The sequence below is a fragment of the Budorcas taxicolor genome, unplaced genomic scaffold (assembly GCF_023091745.1).
Source record: "Budorcas taxicolor isolate Tak-1 unplaced genomic scaffold, Takin1.1 scaffold678, whole genome shotgun sequence".
Classification (NCBI taxonomy): Eukaryota; Metazoa; Chordata; class Mammalia; order Artiodactyla; family Bovidae; genus Budorcas; species Budorcas taxicolor.
This window is the reverse complement of record NW_026292703.1, coordinates 1-13,401: the sequence shown is the minus strand read 5'-3', so window position 1 is coordinate 13,401 and position 13,401 is coordinate 1. Positions and strand designations below refer to the sequence as shown.

General features: G+C 71.5%; 6 non-coding genes across 6 annotated transcripts; all 6 read right to left on the bottom strand.

The window, feature by feature from the left end:
• Positions 1 to 888: 888 nt before the first annotated feature.
• Positions 889 to 1,007, bottom strand: LOC128071433 (5S ribosomal RNA). Its single transcript, XR_008201852.1, has one exon. It is a non-coding gene; the product is annotated as a 5S ribosomal RNA (ribosomal RNA).
• Positions 1,008 to 2,976: 1,969 nt separating this feature from the next.
• On the bottom strand, positions 2,977 to 3,095 carry LOC128071456 (5S ribosomal RNA). The gene has a single exon (XR_008201873.1). It is a non-coding gene; the product is annotated as a 5S ribosomal RNA (ribosomal RNA).
• Positions 3,096 to 5,064: 1,969 nt separating this feature from the next.
• LOC128071455 (5S ribosomal RNA) lies at positions 5,065 to 5,183 on the bottom strand. Its single transcript, XR_008201872.1, has one exon. It is a non-coding gene; the product is annotated as a 5S ribosomal RNA (ribosomal RNA).
• Positions 5,184 to 7,152: 1,969 nt separating this feature from the next.
• LOC128071454 (5S ribosomal RNA) lies at positions 7,153 to 7,271 on the bottom strand. Its single transcript, XR_008201871.1, has one exon. It is a non-coding gene; the product is annotated as a 5S ribosomal RNA (ribosomal RNA).
• A 1,965-nt stretch (positions 7,272 to 9,236) lies between these two features.
• Positions 9,237 to 9,355, bottom strand: LOC128071444 (5S ribosomal RNA). The gene has a single exon (XR_008201862.1). It is a non-coding gene; the product is annotated as a 5S ribosomal RNA (ribosomal RNA).
• Positions 9,356 to 11,329: 1,974 nt separating this feature from the next.
• Positions 11,330 to 11,448, bottom strand: LOC128071432 (5S ribosomal RNA). Its single transcript, XR_008201851.1, has one exon. It is a non-coding gene; the product is annotated as a 5S ribosomal RNA (ribosomal RNA).
• Positions 11,449 to 13,401: the final 1,953 nt, after the last annotated feature.

Genomic DNA, 13,401 nt, shown 5'->3' with positions numbered 1-13,401 from the left:
CGTCACACACCGCAGAGAGCGGCCCGTGCGCAAGGGAGGGGGCGTCAGCCTTGGGCCGGGCGAGCCCCGGCTGGACGCGGTGCCCTGGGGCTGGCAATCACCCGTGGGGACCCCAAGACTTCCTCGCAGCCGAGGTCTCAAAGGTCCCCTTCGGCTTGGCTCCCTGAGGCGAGACCCAGCCCCCGCCCCCAGGCCAGAGGGTGAGTGTGGGAGAGAGTGTGCGTGTGAGTGTGTCGGTGGGCGACGGTGGGGTCGGGTCGACTGGGGGGGGCCGGGTGGATACCCACAGCGGAGGGGGGCGGGTGTGGCGGCCGGGGCTTTGGAAGCCTGTGTGGTCCTCTTGCTGTCTCTCTCTCTCCCTCTTTCTCCGTCTCCCTTACTTGTGGTTTCCGGCTCTTGACCTGTCTGGGCTGCGGGGGGTGTGTCTGTGTCTGGGGGGGCGGGCGTGAGGGTGTGTGTGTGTGTGTGTGTGTGTGTGTGTGTGTGTGTGTGCGTGTGTGTGTGCGGTGCGCCCGCGCCTGCGGGAGACCGCGACGTTGCCTGCCAGGATGCGTCTGGGGGTGGGGCTGGGGCCCCGGCCCCGCCCAGAATTGCCTGAGGCCCGCCAAGGGAGCCCCAGACAGAGACCCCCGCGCCCGCGCCCCCGCCCCCGCCGTTCCTCTGGTTTCCTGGACGCCGAAAGCCGAGGGGCTCGCGGGCCGCGCGGAGGCAACCCAGGTGTGCAGCGGGAGTCGGGGCCCCGGCCACCCAACCTGAGAGGGGCTGGAAGGCAGGCGGCGGCTCTGAGCGCGGTGGGGTGCCAGGGGCCAGCGGCAGGTGCGGCTTGCGGTGCGGCTGGGGCCGGGGGCTAAAGGAGAGGGCAGGCAGGGAAAAAAAGAAACCACAAAAAGCCTACAGCACCCGGTATTCCCAGGCGGTCTCCCATCCAAGTACTAACCGGGCCCGACCCTGCTTAGCTTCCGAGATCAGACGAGATCGGGCGCGTTCAGGGTGGTATGGCCGTAGACGGAGGCGGCGGCCGCCAGGCGCCCTAAGAGCCCTGCGCTGCGCCTGCCTTTCGCTCTGACCCGCCGGTCGGGCCAGCCGGCGGCCGCAGCTCTCCAGCTCTCCACGGAGCGCGCGCTGCACTTGAGCTGCACCACCCGCGACCGGACTCCCGGCGGCCCGGTGGCCGGCCCACGCCGCCCCGCCCCCCGCCCCCCGTCACCCCCGGCCAACGCTCGGCCGGCCCGGCCCAGCCCGGCCCGGGGGACCACAGGGCTTCCGGGACCGGGAGCAGCCGGGCCGGGTGTGCCTGCCGGGGGGTGTAGGGGGGAGGGTGGAGTGAGGGGCGCGGAGGTCTTGGCGCTCTCCCACCCTGGGACCCTCCAGGCACCACCCGGCTCGGGGGCCGCCGCCCCTCCCCCACCCCCTCGCCCACCTCCCCAAGGCGTTCGCTGCCCAGGGCCTCGGGGCCCGCTGGGGCCCGCGGTCCTCTGAGCCTCCTGCGGGCCTAGGCGCAGCCCAGCCGTGGCCCTGAGCGCCCATCCTGCCCGGCACCTGCGCGGTGCCCAAACCCACCTGCAGCCACCAGCGCCGGCGACCAGAGCTCGTCAGCCCCGCCCCTTCGCCCTACCGAGGCCCCCCCCTCCCCTTGCCCCCACGCCGCCCTCCAAGCACAGGACCTTGCTGAGGGTGCAGACGAGCGACATGCAGCCACACGGACAGGCACACAGACACACTCGCAGGCACCCACGCCAAGCGAGACAGCCGGCCGGCGCAAGCTCGTCAGCCAGGGCCACAGCCACAGCACCCACCCGTGAGAGGCCGGGGCCAGAGGAAGGGACGGCAGGCCGGGGGTCAGGAGAGACAGAGACGGACAGAGATGAAGGTTCAGAGACAGGCTCCCAAGACGGCGAGAGGGCAGATGCAGATGCAGATGCAGATGCAGATGCAGACAGACAGACAGACAGACACGAGCGCGCAGGCACACCCAGGGAGCGAGAGCCAGAGAGAGGGAGACACAGAGCGACCGACAGAGAGACGGAAAGCGGGAGACGGACAGGGGACAGGGGATGGCATCCCATCCGAGACGGACACTCTGGCACAGACCGTCACACACCGCAGAGAGCGGCCCGTGCGCAAGGGAGGGGGCGTCAGCCTTGGGCCGGGCGAGCCCCGGCTGGACGCGGTGCCCTGGGGCTGGCAATCACCCGTGGGGACCCCAAGACTTCCTCGCAGCCGAGGTCTCAAAGGTCCCCTTCGGCTTGGCTCCCTGAGGCGAGACCCAGCCCCCGCCCCCAGGCCAGAGGGTGAGTGTGGGAGAGAGTGTGCGTGTGAGTGTGTCGGTGGGCGACGGTGGGGTCGGGTCGACTGGGGGGGCCGGGTGGATACCCACAGCGGAGGGGGGCGGGTGTGGCGGCCGGGGCTTTGGAAGCCTGTGTGGTCCTCTTGCTGTCTCTCTCTCTCCCTCTTTCTCCGTCTCCCTTACTTGTGGTTTCCGGCTCTTGACCTGTCTGGGCTGCGGGGGGTGTGTCTGTGTCTGGGGGGGCGGGCGTGAGCGGGTGTGTGTGTGTGTGTGTGTGTGTGTGTGTGTGTGTGCGTGTGTGTGTGCGGTGCGCCCGCGCCTGCGGGAGACCGCGACGTTGCCTGCCAGGATGCGTCTGGGGGTGGGGCTGGGGCCCCGGCCCCGCCCAGAATTGCCTGAGGCCCGCCAAGGGAGCCCCAGACAGAGACCCCCGCGCCCGCGCCCCCGCCCCCGCCGTTCCTCTGGTTTCCTGGACGCCGAAAGCCGAGGGGCTCGCGGGCCGCGCGGAGGCAACCCAGGTGTGCAGCGGGAGTCGGGGCCCCGGCCACCCAACCTGAGAGGGGCTGGAAGGCAGGCGGCGGCTCTGAGCGCGGTGGGGTGCCAGGGGCCAGCGGCAGGTGCGGCTTGCGGTGCGGCTGGGGCCGGGGGCTAAAGGAGAGGGCAGGCAGGGAAAAAAAGAAACAACAAAAAGCCTACAGCACCCGGTATTCCCAGGCGGTCTCCCATCCAAGTACTAACCGGGCCCGACCCTGCTTAGCTTCCGAGATCAGACGAGATCGGGCGCGTTCAGGGTGGTATGGCCGTAGACGGAGGCGGCGGCCGCCAGGCGCCCTAAGAGCCCTGCGCTGCGCCTGCCTTTCGCTCTGACCCGCCGGTCGGGCCAGCCGGCGGCCGCAGCTCTCCAGCTCTCCACGGAGCGCGCGCTGCACTTGAGCTGCACCACCCGCGACCGGACTCCCGGCGGCCCGGTGGCCGGCCCACGCCGCCCCGCCCCCCGCCCCCCGTCACCCCCGGCCAACGCTCGGCCGGCCCGGCCCAGCCCGGCCCGGGGGACCACAGGGCTTCCGGGACCGGGAGCAGCCGGGCCGGGTGTGCCTGCCGGGGGGTGTAGGGGGGAGGGTGGAGTGAGGGGCGCGGAGGTCTTGGCGCTCTCCCACCCTGGGACCCTCCAGGCACCACCCGGCTCGGGGGCCGCCGCCCCTCCCCCACCCCCTCGCCCACCTCCCCAAGGCGTTCGCTGCCCAGGGCCTCGGGGCCCGCTGGGGCCCGCGGTCCTCTGAGCCTCCTGCGGGCCTAGGCGCAGCCCAGCCGTGGCCCTGAGCGCCCATCCTGCCCGGCACCTGCGCGGTGCCCAAACCCACCTGCAGCCACCAGCGCCGGCGACCAGAGCTCGTCAGCCCCGCCCCTTCGCCCTACCGAGGCCCCCCCCCCCCCTTGCCCCCACGCCGCCCTCCAAGCACAGGACCTTGCTGAGGGTGCAGACGAGCGACATGCAGCCACACGGACAGGCACACAGACACACTCGCAGGCACCCACGCCAAGCGAGACAGCCGGCCGGCGCAAGCTCGTCAGCCAGGGCCACAGCCACAGCACCCACCCGTGAGAGGCCGGGGCCAGAGGAAGGGACGGCAGGCCGGGGGTCAGGAGAGACAGAGACGGACAGAGATGAAGGTTCAGAGACAGGCTCCCAAGACGGCGAGAGGGCAGATGCAGATGCAGATGCAGATGCAGATGCAGACAGACAGACAGACAGACACGAGCGCGCAGGCACACCCAGGGAGCGAGAGCCAGAGAGAGGGAGACACAGAGCGACCGACAGAGAGACGGAAAGCGGGAGACGGACAGGGGACAGGGGATGGCATCCCATCCGAGACGGACACTCTGGCACAGACCGTCACACACCGCAGAGAGCGGCCCGTGCGCAAGGGAGGGGGCGTCAGCCTTGGGCCGGGCGAGCCCCGGCTGGACGCGGTGCCCTGGGGCTGGCAATCACCCGTGGGGACCCCAAGACTTCCTCGCAGCCGAGGTCTCAAAGGTCCCCTTCGGCTTGGCTCCCTGAGGCGAGACCCAGCCCCCGCCCCCAGGCCAGAGGGTGAGTGTGGGAGAGAGTGTGCGTGTGAGTGTGTCGGTGGGCGACGGTGGGGTCGGGTCGACTGGGGGGGCCGGGTGGATACCCACAGCGGAGGGGGGCGGGTGTGGCGGCCGGGGCTTTGGAAGCCTGTGTGGTCCTCTTGCTGTCTCTCTCTCTCCCTCTTTCTCCGTCTCCCTTACTTGTGGTTTCCGGCTCTTGACCTGTCTGGGCTGCGGGGGGTGTGTCTGTGTCTGGGGGGGCGGGCGTGAGGGGGTGTGTGTGTGTGTGTGTGTGTGTGTGTGTGTGTGTGCGTGTGTGTGTGCGGTGCGCCCGCGCCTGCGGGAGACCGCGACGTTGCCTGCCAGGATGCGTCTGGGGGTGGGGCTGGGGCCCCGGCCCCGCCCAGAATTGCCTGAGGCCCGCCAAGGGAGCCCCAGACAGAGACCCCCGCGCCCGCGCCCCCGCCCCCGCCGTTCCTCTGGTTTCCTGGACGCCGAAAGCCGAGGGGCTCGCGGGCCGCGCGGAGGCAACCCAGGTGTGCAGCGGGAGTCGGGGCCCCGGCCACCCAACCTGAGAGGGGCTGGAAGGCAGGCGGCGGCTCTGAGCGCGGTGGGGTGCCAGGGGCCAGCGGCAGGTGCGGCTTGCGGTGCGGCTGGGGCCGGGGGCTAAAGGAGAGGGCAGGCAGGGAAAAAAAGAAACAACAAAAAGCCTACAGCACCCGGTATTCCCAGGCGGTCTCCCATCCAAGTACTAACCGGGCCCGACCCTGCTTAGCTTCCGAGATCAGACGAGATCGGGCGCGTTCAGGGTGGTATGGCCGTAGACGGAGGCGGCGGCCGCCAGGCGCCCTAAGAGCCCTGCGCTGCGCCTGCCTTTCGCTCTGACCCGCCGGTCGGGCCAGCCGGCGGCCGCAGCTCTCCAGCTCTCCACGGAGCGCGCGCTGCACTTGAGCTGCACCACCCGCGACCGGACTCCCGGCGGCCCGGTGGCCGGCCCACGCCGCCCCGCCCCCCGCCCCCCGTCACCCCCGGCCAACGCTCGGCCGGCCCGGCCCAGCCCGGCCCGGGGGACCACAGGGCTTCCGGGACCGGGAGCAGCCGGGCCGGGTGTGCCTGCCGGGGGGTGTAGGGGGGAGGGTGGAGTGAGGGGCGCGGAGGTCTTGGCGCTCTCCCACCCTGGGACCCTCCAGGCACCACCCGGCTCGGGGGCCGCCGCCCCTCCCCCACCCCCTCGCCCACCTCCCCAAGGCGTTCGCTGCCCAGGGCCTCGGGGCCCGCTGGGGCCCGCGGTCCTCTGAGCCTCCTGCGGGCCTAGGCGCAGCCCAGCCGTGGCCCTGAGCGCCCATCCTGCCCGGCACCTGCGCGGTGCCCAAACCCACCTGCAGCCACCAGCGCCGGCGACCAGAGCTCGTCAGCCCCGCCCCTTCGCCCTACCGAGGCCCCCCCCCCCCCTTGCCCCCACGCCGCCCTCCAAGCACAGGACCTTGCTGAGGGTGCAGACGAGCGACATGCAGCCACACGGACAGGCACACAGACACACTCGCAGGCACCCACGCCAAGCGAGACAGCCGGCCGGCGCAAGCTCGTCAGCCAGGGCCACAGCCACAGCACCCACCCGTGAGAGGCCGGGGCCAGAGGAAGGGACGGCAGGCCGGGGGTCAGGAGAGACAGAGACGGACAGAGATGAAGGTTCAGAGACAGGCTCCCAAGACGGCGAGAGGGCAGATGCAGATGCAGATGCAGATGCAGATGCAGACAGACAGACAGACAGACACGAGCGCGCAGGCACACCCAGGGAGCGAGAGCCAGAGAGAGGGAGACACAGAGCGACCGACAGAGAGACGGAAAGCGGGAGACGGACAGGGGACAGGGGATGGCATCCCATCCGAGACGGACACTCTGGCACAGACCGTCACACACCGCAGAGAGCGGCCCGTGCGCAAGGGAGGGGGCGTCAGCCTTGGGCCGGGCGAGCCCCGGCTGGACGCGGTGCCCTGGGGCTGGCAATCACCCGTGGGGACCCCAAGACTTCCTCGCAGCCGAGGTCTCAAAGGTCCCCTTCGGCTTGGCTCCCTGAGGCGAGACCCAGCCCCCGCCCCCAGGCCAGAGGGTGAGTGTGGGAGAGAGTGTGCGTGTGAGTGTGTCGGTGGGCGACGGTGGGGTCGGGTCGACTGGGGGGGCCGGGTGGATACCCACAGCGGAGGGGGGCGGGTGTGGCGGCCGGGGCTTTGGAAGCCTGTGTGGTCCTCTTGCTGTCTCTCTCTCTCCCTCTTTCTCCGTCTCCCTTACTTGTGGTTTCCGGCTCTTGACCTGTCTGGGCTGCGGGGGGTGTGTCTGTGTCTGGGGGGGCGGGCGTGAGGGGGTGTGTGTGTGTGTGTGTGTGTGTGTGTGTGTGTGTGCGTGTGTGTGTGCGGTGCGCCCGCGCCTGCGGGAGACCGCGACGTTGCCTGCCAGGATGCGTCTGGGGGTGGGGCTGGGGCCCCGGCCCCGCCCAGAATTGCCTGAGGCCCGCCAAGGGAGCCCCAGACAGAGACCCCCGCGCCCGCGCCCCCGCCCCCGCCGTTCCTCTGGTTTCCTGGACGCCGAAAGCCGAGGGGCTCGCGGGCCGCGCGGAGGCAACCCAGGTGTGCAGCGGGAGTCGGGGCCCCGGCCACCCAACCTGAGAGGGGCTGGAAGGCAGGCGGCGGCTCTGAGCGCGGTGGGGTGCCAGGGGCCAGCGGCAGGTGCGGCTTGCGGTGCGGCTGGGGCCGGGGGCTAAAGGAGAGGGCAGGCAGGGAAAAAAAGAAACAACAAAAAGCCTACAGCACCCGGTATTCCCAGGCGGTCTCCCATCCAAGTACTAACCGGGCCCGACCCTGCTTAGCTTCCGAGATCAGACGAGATCGGGCGCGTTCAGGGTGGTATGGCCGTAGACGGAGGCGGCGGCCGCCAGGCGCCCTAAGAGCCCTGCGCTGCGCCTGCCTTTCGCTCTGACCCGCCGGTCGGGCCAGCCGGCGGCCGCAGCTCTCCAGCTCTCCACGGAGCGCGCGCTGCACTTGAGCTGCACCACCCGCGACCGGACTCCCGGCGGCCCGGTGGCCGGCCCACGCCGCCCCGCCCCCCGCCCCCCGTCACCCCCGGCCAACGCTCGGCCGGCCCGGCCCAGCCCGGCCCGGGGGACCACAGGGCTTCCGGGACCGGGAGCAGCCGGGGCGGGAGTGCCTGCCGGGGGGTGTAGGGGGGAGGGTGGAGTGAGGGGCGCGGAGGTCTTGGCGCTCTCCCACCCTGGGACCCTCCAGGCACCACCCGGCTCGGGGGCCGCCGCCCCTCCCCCACCCCCTCGCCCACCTCCCCAAGGCGTTCGCTGCCCAGGGCCTCGGGGCCCGCTGGGGCCCGCGGTCCTCTGAGCCTCCTGCGGGCCTAGGCGCAGCCCAGCCGTGGCCCTGAGCGCCCATCCTGCCCGGCACCTGCGCGGTGCCCAAACCCACCTGCAGCCACCAGCGCCGGCGACCAGAGCTCGTCAGCCCCGCCCCTTCGCCCTACCGAGGCCCCCCCCCCCCCTTGCCCCCACGCCGCCCTCCAAGCACAGGACCTTGCTGAGGGTGCAGACGAGCGACATGCAGCCACACGGACAGGCACACAGACACACTCGCAGGCACCCACGCCAAGCGAGACAGCCGGCCGGCGCAAGCTCGTCAGCCAGGGCCACAGCCACAGCACCCACCCGTGAGAGGCCGGGGCCAGAGGAAGGGACGGCAGGCCGGGGGTCAGGAGAGACAGAGACGGACAGAGATGAAGGTTCAGAGACAGGCTCCCAAGACGGCGAGAGGGCAGATGCAGATGCAGATGCAGATGCAGACAGACAGACAGACAGACACGAGCGCGCAGGCACACCCAGGGAGCGAGAGCCAGAGAGAGGGAGACACAGAGCGACCGACAGAGAGACGGAAAGCGGGAGACGGACAGGGGACAGGGGATGGCATCCCATCCGAGACGGACACTCTGGCACAGACCGTCACACACCGCAGAGAGCGGCCCGTGCGCAAGGGAGGGGGCGTCAGCCTTGGGCCGGGCGAGCCCCGGCTGGACGCGGTGCCCTGGGGCTGGCAATCACCCGTGGGGACCCCAAGACTTCCTCGCAGCCGAGGTCTCAAAGGTCCCCTTCGGCTTGGCTCCCTGAGGCGAGACCCAGCCCCCGCCCCCAGGCCAGAGGGTGAGTGTGGGAGAGAGTGTGCGTGTGAGTGTGTCGGTGGGCGACGGTGGGGTCGGGTCGACTGGGGGGGGCCGGGTGGATACCCACAGCGGAGGGGGGCGGGTGTGGCGGCCGGGGCTTTGGAAGCCTGTGTGGTCCTCTTGCTGTCTCTCTCTCTCCCTCTTTCTCCGTCTCCCTTACTTGTGGTTTCCGGCTCTTGACCTGTCTGGGCTGCGGGGGGTGTGTCTGTGTCTGGGGGGGGCGGGCGTGAGGGTGTGTGTGTGTGTGTGTGTGTGTGTGTGTGTGTGTGTGCGTGTGTGTGTGCGGTGCGCCCGCGCCTGCGGGAGACCGCGACGTTGCCTGCCAGGATGCGTCTGGGGGTGGGGCTGGGGCCCCGGCCCCGCCCAGAATTGCCTGAGGCCCGCCAAGGGAGCCCCAGACAGAGACCCCCGCGCCCGCGCCCCCGCCCCCGCCGTTCCTCTGGTTTCCTGGACGCCGAAAGCCGAGGGGCTCGCGGGCCGCGCGGAGGCAACCCAGGTGTGCAGCGGGAGTCGGGGCCCCGGCCACCCAACCTGAGAGGGGCTGGAAGGCAGGCGGCGGCTCTGAGCGCGGTGGGGTGCCAGGGGCCAGCGGCAGGTGCGGCTTGCGGTGCGGCTGGGGCCGGGGGCTAAAGGAGAGGGCAGGCAGGGAAAAAAAGAAACAACAAAAAGCCTACAGCACCCGGTATTCCCAGGCGGTCTCCCATCCAAGTACTAACCGGGCCCGACCCTGCTTAGCTTCCGAGATCAGACGAGATCGGGCGCGTTCAGGGTGGTATGGCCGTAGACGGAGGCGGCGGCCGCCAGGCGCCCTAAGAGCCCTGCGCTGCGCCTGCCTTTCGCTCTGACCCGCCGGTCGGGCCAGCCGGCGGCCGCAGCTCTCCAGCTCTCCACGGAGCGCGCGCTGCACTTGAGCTGCACCACCCGCGACCGGACTCCCGGCGGCCCGGTGGCCGGCCCACGCCGCCCCGCCCCCCGCCCCCCGTCACCCCCGGCCAACGCTCGGCCGGCCCGGCCCAGCCCGGCCCGGGGGACCACAGGGCTTCCGGGACCGGGAGCAGCCGGGCCGGGTGTGCCTGCCGGGGGGGTGTAGGGGGGAGGGTGGAGTGAGGGGCGCGGAGGTCTTGGCGCTCTCCCACCCTGGGACCCTCCAGGGCACCACCCGGCTCGGGGGCCGCCGCCCCTCCCCCACCCCCTCGCCCACCTCCCCAAGGCGTTCGCTGCCCAGGGCCTCGGGGCCCGCTGGGGCCCTGCGGTCCTCTGAGCCTCCTGCGGGCCTAGGCGCAGCCCAGCCGTGGCCCTGAGCGCCCATCCTGCCCGGCACCTGCGCGGTGCCCAAACCCACCTGCAGCCACCAGCGCCGGCGACCAGAGCTCGTCAGCCCCGCCCCTTCGCCCTACCGAGGCCCCCCCCCCCCCCCTTGCCCCCACGCCGCCCTCCAAGCACAGGACCTTGCTGAGGGTGCAGACGAGCGACATGCAGCCACACGGACAGGCACACAGACACACTCGCAGGCACCCACGCCAAGCGAGACAGCCGGCCGGCGCAAGCTCGTCAGCCAGGGCCACAGCCACAGCACCCACCCGTGAGAGGCCGGGGCCAGAGGAAGGGACGGCAGGCCGGGGGTCAGGAGAGACAGAGACGGACAGAGATGAAGGTTCAGAGACAGGCTCCCAAGACGGCGAGAGGGCAGATGCAGATGCAGATGCAGATGCAGATGCAGACAGACAGACAGACAGACACGAGCGCGCAGGCACACCCAGGGAGCGAGAGCCAGAGAGAGGGAGACACAGAGCGACCGACAGAGAGACGGAAAGCGGGAGACGGACAGGGGACAGGGGATGGCATCCCATCCGAGACGGACACTCTGGCACAGACCGTCACACACCGCAGAGAGCGGCCCGTGCGCAAGGGAGGGGGCGTCAGCCTTGGGCCGGGCGAGCCCCGGCTGGACGCGGTGCCCTGGGGCTGGCAATCACCCGTGGGGACCCCAAGACTTCCTCGCAGCCGAGGTCTCAAAGGTCCCCTTCGGCTTGGCTCCCTGAGGCGAGACCCAGCCCCCGCCCCCAGGCCAGAGGGTGAGTGTGGGAGAGAGTGTGCGTGTGAGTGTGTCGGTGGGCGACGGTGGGGTCGGGTCGACTGGGGGGGCCGGGTGGATACCCACAGCGGAGGGGGGCGGGTGTGGCGGCCGGGGCTTTGGAAGCCTGTGTGGTCCTCTTGCTGTCTCTCTCTCTCCCTCTTTCTCCGTCTCCCTTACTTGTGGTTTCCGGCTCTTGACCTGTCTGGGCTGCGGGGGGTGTGTCTGTGTCTGGGGGGGCGGGCGTGAGGGGGTGTGTGTGTGTGTGTGTGTGTGTGTGTGTGTGTGTGCGTGTGTGTGTGCGGTGCGCCCGCGCCTGCGGGAGACCGCGACGTTGCCTGCCAGGATGCGTCTGGGGGTGGGGCTGGGGCCCCGGCCCCGCCCAGAATTGCCTGAGGCCCGCCAAGGGAGCCCCAGACAGAGACCCCCGCGCCCGCGCCCCCGCCCCCGCCGTTCCTCTGGTTTCCTGGACGCCGAAAGCCGAGGGGCTCGCGGGCCGCGCGGAGGCAACCCAGGTGTGCAGCGGGAGTCGGGGCCCCGGCCACCCAACCTGAGAGGGGCTGGAAGGCAGGCGGCGGCTCTGAGCGCGGTGGGGTGCCAGGGGCCAGCGGCAGGTGCGGCTTGCGGTGCGGCTGGGGCCGGGGGCTAAAGGAGAGGGCAGGCAGGGAAAAAAAGAAACAACAAAAAGCCTACAGCACCCGGTATTCCCAGGCGGTCTCCCATCCAAGTACTAACCGGGCCCGACCCTGCTTAGCTTCCGAGATCAGACGAGATCGGGCGCGTTCAGGGTGGTATGGCCGTAGACGGAGGCGGCGGCCGCCAGGCGCCCTAAGAGCCCTGCGCTGCGCCTGCCTTTCGCTCTGACCCGCCGGTCGGGCCAGCCGGCGGCCGCAGCTCTCCAGCTCTCCACGGAGCGCGCGCTGCACTTGAGCTGCACCACCCGCGACCGGACTCCCGGCGGCCCGGTGGCCGGCCCACGCCGCCCCGCCCCCCGCCCCCCGTCACCCCCGGCCAACGCTCGGCCGGCCCGGCCCAGCCCGGCCCGGGGGACCACAGGGCTTCCGGGACCGGGAGCAGCCGGGCCGGGTGTGCCTGCCGGGGGGTGTAGGGGGGAGGGTGGAGTGAGGGGCGCGGAGGTCTTGGCGCTCTCCCACCCTGGGACCCTCCAGGCACCACCCGGCTCGGGGGCCGCCGCCCCTCCCCCACCCCCTCGCCCACCTCCCCAAGGCGTTCGCTGCCCAGGGCCTCGGGGCCCGCTGGGGCCCGCGGTCCTCTGAGCCTCCTGCGGGCCTAGGCGCAGCCCAGCCGTGGCCCTGAGCGCCCATCCTGCCCGGCACCTGCGCGGTGCCCAAACCCACCTGCAGCCACCAGCGCCGGCGACCAGAGCTCGTCAGCCCCGCCCCTTCGCCCTACCGAGGCCCCCCCCTCCCCTTGCCCCCACGCCGCCCTCCAAGCACAGGACCTTGCTGAGGGTGCAGACGAGCGACATGCAGCCACACGGACAGGCACACAGACACACTCGCAGGCACCCACGCCAAGCGAGACAGCCGGCCGGCGCAAGCTCGTCAGCCAGGGCCACAGCCACAGCACCCACCCGTGAGAGGCCGGGGCCAGAGGAAGGGACGGCAGGCCGGGGGTCAGGAGAGACAGAGACGGACAGAGATGAAGGTTCAGAGACAGGCTCCCAAGACGGCGAGAGGGCAGATGCAGATGCAGATGCAGATGCAGATGCAGACAGACAGACAGACAGACACGAGCGCGCAGGCACACCCAGGGAGCGAGAGCCAGAGAGAGGGAGACACAGAGCGACCGACAGAGAGACGGAAAGCGGGAGACGGACAGGGGACAGGGGATGGCATCCCATCCGAGACGGACACTCTGGCACAGACCGTCACACACCGCAGAGAGCGGCCCGTGCGCAAGGGAGGGGGCGTCAGCCTTGGGCCGGGCGAGCCCCGGCTGGACGCGGTGCCCTGGGGCTGGCAATCACCCGTGGGGACCCCAAGACTTCCTCGCAGCCGAGGTCTCAAAGGTCCCCTTCGGCTTGGCTCCCTGAGGCGAGACCCAGCCCCCGCCCCCAGGCCAGAGGGTGAGTGTGGGAGAGAGTGTGCGTGTGAGTGTGTCGGTGGGCGACGGTGGGGTCGGGTCGACTGGGGGGGCCGGGTGGATACCCACAGCGGAGGGGGGCGGGTGTGGCGGCCGGGGCTTTGGAAGCCTGTGTGGTCCTCTTGCTGTCTCTCTCTCTCCCTCTTTCTCCGTCTCCCTTACTTGTGGTTTCCGGCTCTTGACCTGTCTGGGCTGCGGGGGGTGTGTCTGTGTCTGGGGGGGCGGGCGTGAGGGGGTGTGTGTGTGTGTGTGTGTGTGTGTGTGTGTGTGCGTGTGTGTGTGCGGTGCGCCCGCGCCTGCGGGAGACCGCGACGTTGCCTGCCAGGATGCGTCTGGGGGTGGGGCTGGGGCCCCGGCCCCGCCCAGAATTGCCTGAGGCCCGCCAAGGGAGCCCCAGACAGAGACCCCCGCGCCCGCGCCCCCGCCCCCGCCGTTCCTCTGGTTTCCTGGACGCCGAAAGCCGAGGGGCTCGCGGGCCGCGCGGAGGCAACCCAGGTGTGCAGCGGGAGTCGGGGCCCCGGCCACCCAACCTGAGAGGGGCTGGAAGGCAGGCGGCGGCTCTGAGCGCGGTGGGGTGCCAGGGGCCAGCGGCAGGTGCGGCTTGCGGTGCGGCTGGGGCCGGGGGCTAAAGGAGAGGGCAGGCAGGGAAAAA